We start from the raw sequence: 8,091 nt of genomic DNA, 5'->3' as shown, positions 1-8,091 counted from the left end.
TCAATGCTGCTGACTATCAAGTTCAGCGGTGCTGTCCTCTGAACCCTTAATGACAGGCAAAACTGGTCATGGGGAGATCTCACTTTTTCCTCGATAAGACACCCCCGAAGGCAGCGTGTGACAGCAGCTCACCTCGGTTCTCCCGCACGCTGGCTGCTGCCCAGCTGTATTTTGTCTCACATCGCAGCTGGTTGCAGGCGAGAGGCACATTTCAAAATAGAGCCTCGCTAAAAATAACCTTGCTAAGCCTTAAGCCAAACAGGATGAAGTAAACCCTCAGAGAGAGCTGGGAGAAGTTAGGCTGTATCAGATGAGGAAAGATGCCAGCCATTGATCACCTGAGGTCTAAATACAGTTCCTGTGGACTTTGGGGACTTCTTTGGGGTCACCTCGGAGCACCCCTTGCTTTTCAGGAGACCGCTTCTCCCAGTGAATGTAAATTTTTGTTCCCATCGTCCATACCTGCATCCTCTCAAGACTGGTTAAGGTCTGCAGTCCATCCAAAAAGGGTTTCAGGCCACTGAATCAAGTTGTCAGTAACCCACAACCTATGGTAAACAAACCAGTAGAATGCGTTTATTCAGATCTTACTGAGGTGACTTAATAAATAATTTTAGAAAGTGCCTATTTATTTAAAATACAGTAGCAGTCATTTTAGGACTTGATTATTTTATGATACTTTTCTGTTTAGTATGAATATTCATGCATCAGCCAAGACTCTCCTGCAACATTTACAACATATGAATTAATGCAGAGTTGCCATCATGTAGACGAACTTAATGTTTATGGACTGGTAAACAGTTAAATGAATTAGAATTTGATTTTTGTTAGCGAACTTGTTGGAACACATCAGTAAACGAGGCTCTTACAAACTGATTCACATTTCAGCTGTTCCATTGGGACAGTTAATGCTGTTGCAGTCATTTATCATACAAATCCAAATAACTGACACCATGGTAATCTGATAGAGCATGTTTTTTCTCCGATTTATGATACTCGCTGGTTTTGTATCCGAGTCCAATTCTCCCAAAGGGAGAGCGAGTGCTCTTGCCCGCATTCACACGTTATCCTTTAACACTGGAGACACAAAGCCTTTTAAGTGCTGCAGCCACAGCAAAAAGCTAGGAAAAATATCCTAGAAAGATGAGATTTCGTTGCTTCTAACGCCTGCAGAATTCCTCTCCTTTCCTAAAAGCAGCACACTGCGGATGGCTGCCGCAGCTCATTCACAGCTGGGGACAGGATCCCGCAGTGGCGCGGGTTTAACCGAATGCTACTCTGCTGCATGAACAAATCCAGAGGGAGGAGAAAACTCAGCATCAGGACACCTTCCGCAACTCCTGTTCTTACTTCCCATGATCCCTCTGCAAACAGAGGGGTCAGGACCTGCCTCATCTCACCACATCAGCCGCAGCAGCAGTGAGCCAGGGCTGCTCTGACACCGGCAGAAGGTACCTAAATACTGCAGCAACTTCCAACAACACAAGGAACACTGTGTTCACTTACCACTCATTTCCTATTTTATCCGTGAGAAACTCACACTGTTGAGCATATTTTCCCTTTACCATTTCTGGTATTGCAAGCGAGGGGCCAGGCGACGCTGCAGTACACATTGTGAAGTTGCAGCTGGTTGAAACAGGACTTGGATGTCCATTGTTTAAGCAATTACTTATAGACAGTTACTGCAGTTTTTGGTAAATGGTCAAGTAAAAAAAAAAACCACCACCAACAAAAAACCATTCTGCTGTAACATATCCAGCTGGCAACAGCCTTACAGCGCAACAGAATCCTTCTTTTTCTTCTGTTTTGGATTACTGATCCAACTCAAGATTGCCAGTGTCCTCCTGACAGTGTCTTTGCTGCTCTTCGACAAATACAAGACATACCACCTCTGCGTGCGGACCTTCTCGTTTCAGATAAATACAGAGATCAATCTCCAATACAAGTTTTCCTTTTGGCACTGTAAAGGGAAAACGATTTTGCATCCAATACTGCAGATGTAGCTATTGTGTAAGTGTAAGGACAGAGGAAAAATAGCTTTTTATTCTTATTGCTGCAAGTGTAAGAAACATTAGTGGACTGTAAGGAGGAGAGCACTCTGAGCTGTAGACTCACCCCACGTTTAGGTAGTGTCTCTTCCCATATTAAGAGAGTGGCTGAAAGCTATTAATACAGCATGAATATCGGCTTGTTGATGCAGCAGTCAGGAGCATGGGAGATTCACATCAGCCTAACCCAGCCGCCTACGTCACACAGCTCATCCCTCCAGCTTCTGAGAGAGTCGCTGAAGGACATCTAAAGAGGCAACTCTGACTCGCTTTCTGCAGAGCCAGCAGGAGGGCTTACCCCCACACACTGACTAGGTAAAGTGGAGAAGAAACAGCTTCCCCTTGTTGGTGCCTTAAGGTGGTGCCCATAAGGAGACGATGTGAACAAGTGACTCTGTCAGCTCTTCTAAAACATGAAGATGTGCTCAGTGGAGTCTAAGGACACTTTACCAGAAGGGTAAGAAAAGGAAGAGAAGAACAGCAAGCCTCCAGCTGCCAGGAGCAAGGCCATCTGCGTGGCCCTGGCCATTCCAAGGCAGCAGGCTGGAAGACACAAGAAATTCTCCAGAGCACAGGCTGAAGGCACCTCCTTCACCCATGGCCCTCTCCTCACCACAGCACTGTCTCACTTGGTCTGCTCTGGCTTACTTTTGAATCATCACCTCAAGACATATGTAAATCTAATAAAACTGCCAAGAAGTTTAATAAACACTGCCCGTCAAGAGCTACTGCCCTAGCTTGCCCAAAGCATGAGGTGTCCAGTGGGGGTGAGCAGGTCCAGCTGCAGCGAAGGTATTAATTCAGTGTTCGAGTGTCAGAACTGGAAGCTAAAATATAACGTTTCAAATGATGGGTAAGCAGCAAAAGAGACCTTCACGCATCTCAGAGGGTGCACGTTAATGCTCAGAGAAAGCCAGGAATGAAGAACTTGTGAATTTGAAAGTTGTCATCAACAACTTGTTTTCTCAATTCTTTAATTCTCTCAGATTTGAGAGAGAAACTGTTTAGGTCGACCCTGCATTTACAGGGAGCCCGTTGGCTAGCTCATGCCTGCCTTTTGCAGGTAACAGTATGAAAGTGCAGATACACAGAAAGCCAAAGCAGGAGTTCCTACTGATTTACTTCTACAGCTATAGATGCACTTTGGAAAAAAAATTCAACCAAGCTAAGGAAAAAAACCAACAAACAAAACAAACAAACCTCACACCAGAAATAAATATTATAATTTGTGAGCCAAACCTACTTTGCTAACTCTTCTCTGCGAGCAATTTTTTGCATATCCAGAGGCTCAGGAGGCACTCTTGGTCCAGCCCTACCCCACAGCAGAGAGTGGATGCTCTCCCAGCTTCACACGCTTTGATTCACAGAATCACACAACGTGAGGGATTGGAAGGGACCTCCAAAGCTCATCCAGTCCAATCCCCCTGCCGGAGCAGGAACACCCAGATGAGGTTACACAGGAAGGCGTCCAGGCGGGTTTTGAATGTCTGCAGAGAAGGAGACTCCACAACCTCTCTGGGCAGCCTGGGCCAGGGCTCTGTCACCCTCACTGAGAAGAAGTTTCTTCTCCAATTTCAGTGGAACCTCCTGTGTTCCTCCCAGGCCTCCTCTGCAGGCACCTGGTTGTTTTTTTCTGATGGAAAAGAGTAAGAGCCCATTCAAAGTCCCTACAGGGTAATACTTTCTATTAGATCTTTAATTGACCTCACAACAAATTCAAGTTTCTTCCTTTCTTCATAAAATGCTGGCCGTCAACCTCTCTAACCGCCTGTCTCCCGTCACTGCTAGAGTTACAGCTCTGACATAAGTGACTTCTGACAAATTATAGGGATTATTCACACTGCCAAACATCTGTTGAGCTTGGAGAAAAATATATATAATCCCTCCCCTGGGCTTCTGCCATTCATCATGTCTTTGCTAATCACAGCAATAAACTCCAACCAAAGCTCTGAAGGACATGTCAATTCTAGCAGGCATACAGATGTTTACTTAAGAGTTCAGAGACCAAATATGTACTTAAACATGAGCTGAAAACTCTGTCCTTGCTTTAAGAGTGCCATGGTGAAATGCTCAATCTATCTGACAAATCAGGCCAGGCATTGAGGTTAAACATGGATTGAGGTTCATGCCCTTAAATATCTGCATTTAAAAACACTGGCTGTTCTGCTTTTGCTTCAAATAGATATTTTCTTAGCATGCAACCACCCTTCTCTTCCACCCCACCTGAAATATCTGAGCTTTTTTAAAATGATGATAAACAAAAAATAGGTTTCTCGACAGAATTTTTTAAAAGGATAAATTCGTCACAGTAGTAACAACTGTGTAACTGCTCCAACAAATACGAAACATGTCCCAAAAATTCAAATCCTGAGTTTCGAAATACGTCCATAAGTCAATATACAAAATTAAGCTTTTTCTAATAACAATTCTCATTAATGACAACTGAAATTTGACATTATTAACTAATACTTTTTTTTAAATAATAAAATCAGCCCTGTTTTAAAGTATCTGCATTGTGCCTTTCTGCACAAACACTGTGCTACTGTAGGTGTGGAGATGTTGAGCTGATTTCCCATTTCAGAGTGAAATACAGGAAGAAACGTGCAATCCATAAAACATGAAGAATTTCCGGTGCATAACTATGGGACAAATTTTGAAAGATTACCAAAAAAAAAGAGGAAGAGAAAGGGATGCATTTTTGTAATCCCATGATTTTTACCCCAAGACAATGCTGAAGCCAGTGGTGGTCACATACGGAATTTCCTAATTGGCAAAGCTTTAAGGACAACCGAAACGTTGGACTGATCTATTTAAAATGTTTCCATCTCACAAATAAAGAACAGCATAACTCTCCTAAAGCGGATAGAGCAAATAATCCAATCCCATAACCCTCTCATCAGTCACAGTGACCCGCAGTGAAGCTGACAGCTTTCTGCGTCAACCCATCCTGGTTTATATTTTCTTCCTATTGTATGAGCTCTTCTTTAAGCAAATGAAGTCCTGTTCCGGTGTTTTGAAATGATGTTTTCTTCCCCAAACACAGTGATGTAATCACTACGTGATACACCAACGCATTTTTCCTTTAGGTAAACCCAGGAGATTTCCCTTTATCCATACAATAAGCCTGTCTTTGTACATCTCAGTAATGCAGCAGTGGTGCAAGCGGTCAGGGCAGGTGACTGGGGCTCTGAAGGCTGCCTCTTAAATCTGCACTTATGCACCTTAATGTAAGGGACCTGGCTGTCCCTGAGAGCCAAGCAGGGAGCAGCAGGCACTCTGTATTTTGGACTAGCAGCTGTCGGGGTTGGTGCCCAGCAGCTGTTATCGGGAGCAGGTCACTGACGGTGCTTTTGGCTCCCTCCACAACGCTCTGGTGTCAGGTCTGAAATTCTCACCCCTGACCTTGACATCAATTCTGCTTACATAACGAGGCTAAAGCCACTTGCAAAGCCAAATGCATACATGACCAAGGATGGATTGCTCTCTCTTTTCCTCCCAGCTCCCCCAGATTTCAGCAACCTCAAATTTTAAATCCATAGCTGCTCCTTCTCTGAGCTTGCTTGCTTAAGAAGCAGCCATCCGACGGGTAGGTTTGGTGGCCATTATAATCTGACAGAGTGGACAACAATGAACAGGGAAGGAATTCTGCAAATAGAAACCAGGAAAAACAGGCAGAGAAACAAAATCCAGGTTAGAGCTTGGGCAGAGGGAAATGCTGTTAAAATTCAGACACTTTTCCCAAGAGGCAATAGCCAAGAGCCAGGCACACGGACCAGCTCACCAACCACTCCCACGGAGCTCAGAACAGAAAGGAGTGATCAGATCTCACTGACAAACATCCTCTACTTTTCATTCTTCCACAAGTCCCCAGAATTTTGCACTTCCCAGCTCATATGCAATGTCCCACTGATTGCTGGGGCTTAGCAGCACGTTGTTGATTTACAACTTGATGTAAAAACAGACAAAGAACAGCATTTTCAGCAGAATTTGCACATATGGAGAGCAGCAAACTTCTGCCTTGAGCCTGTTTATATTTTGAGAAAAATATTTCTCATGTTTACTTATTGGACTGGAAGCAAAACCTCTTACTTAGAAAGCAAGCTTTACTTATTGGCTTTGGCCTTTACAGAACACAACCTGCACTTTACCGTTTGTTCGGAGATGATTTTTTTAATTCTCCTCTCTTCTGTAACTATAATTTACCGCGAGAAGACACTAGTTTTGTATTTACAGCTGCAATATATCACAAGGATTAAGTAATCCTTCCTCACAAATACACATGTACCGTGCTTTCTTCCTGAGCAACCTGAGAAATCCAATATGCATAAGAGAAAGTACTGAAAAAAAAAAGTAATTTTGTGAAAACAGAAAGCGCTCTGTGAAGGCCAAAGGCACAAAAGACTTGTTACTAAGTAGAAAGCATTCTTTCCTATTGGATAGAAAGAGAACACTTCATTAAATGGTCATTTCTACGCTGTAGTAAGGCTGGCCCAACTGGTCTAATGACAACAGAAGGATGGGCAGCAGTAATGGGAATCGCTGCTCTTGAGCTACAACAGGTCCAAAGCTCACAGAAACTAATGAAAACAGTTTTGCTTCAAGCATATACTTAGGGGTTGGGCTTTTTTTTTGCTGAAGAAGTGACTTTTGGGACACAAGAAAGTCTCAAATCTATATGGAGAAATGGTGATTTTTGCTTTCTTCAGTCAGAAATTTTGACATAAGAACAGAAAAGTAAAGGATTTATTGAATGATCAGTCTCTTAAAGTACGTATGTGAAGTCATATGCATTACAAAATACAGTCTAATTCCATGACGATCTGCAGACCAGATGAGGAAAATTTGTTATTCTCATTAGCACTTCTCAAATAAAAGCGTCAGAAGTCACTTTCAGTTGTCAAAACCAATGACAAAAGCTAATGAAAATGCAATACATCTTCTAAATCAGCAATTTCCCCCCGCCCCCACAAAGACTGGTGTTCATCTGGCACGTCACACGCTGTTAAAATGGCGCAAAGGGAAAACTTGAGCTCAGTAGCAATGCGGCTGGTGTCCTGAAAGGTCTGTCCTTTGGAGCCCTTCCTTAGAGCCAACAGACACAAAGAACTTTAGTGATGACATTCACTACCACTTTACCATCACTGCACACCATCCTGTGCTGGATGGTTGTTTGGCTGGACTATCCTCTCAGAATATTCTGCTCCCACCATGTGCTCCTACCCCAAGCAAGTATTTAGCAGGACTATGAGGCTACACATTTACATGAAACAAAAATATCAGATTTAAAGCAGTAAGGATTCTGTAAGAGATGGCTGTGCTGCCCAGGGATGTGTGCTGCCCAGGGATGTATGCTCTCCAGCGTGCAAGCCCATCCCTATGGAATGCAACCATCCCCAAGCAGCCGAGTGCTGCCTCCGACCTTTGCGCTCCACCAGGCCCTCAGGCTGACTCAGGTTTAAGGGGTTTGTATTAACAGATGACCGTAACTAATTCCTGAAAGACAGCACCAGCAGTCAACTAACTTGGACCCACTTGTAGCTGGGTGTGCGAATGTGAACAGTGTGGTCTGCCTGTGGGGTTGCAAAGCGTCGATGCTCTCATGAGAGCTGCTGCCTCCCATGGAGGACGGCTCTAGCTGCTCCTGCTGCTGGGGACACCAGATTTCAGTTCACCTGTAAAGCCAGGGCTTTACAGGCTTTACATGGCAACTTCAGACCTTGTGATGGGTCGCTACCAACTGACGTGTTACGCTATCTGCTTTACTGTCTCAGCACTGTGCACTGACACTTCCTCATGGAGGGACTTGCACAACATCCTCTGGAGCTGGTAGCACCCGCACTTCTCCAAGTATCAGGAACCCAACTTTTGATTTGGACAATGCTGTATGCCCAGCAGATAAAAGAACACCACCCAAAAAAAGCAAACCAGCATCAAAAAAACATCTAAGCCCTTCATAAGGATGTGGGAGAATTTTCTATGCTGGTGATTGCACATCTTTGCCCACGCACCAAACACAATAGCGTACAGCTTTTCTACTGTGCTT

This window comes from Mesitornis unicolor, unplaced genomic scaffold, assembly GCF_000695765.1.
Source record: "Mesitornis unicolor isolate BGI_N332 unplaced genomic scaffold, ASM69576v1 scaffold4325, whole genome shotgun sequence".
NCBI classification, from domain to species: domain Eukaryota; kingdom Metazoa; phylum Chordata; class Aves; order Mesitornithiformes; family Mesitornithidae; genus Mesitornis; species Mesitornis unicolor.
This window is presented reverse-complemented; position numbering follows the sequence as displayed.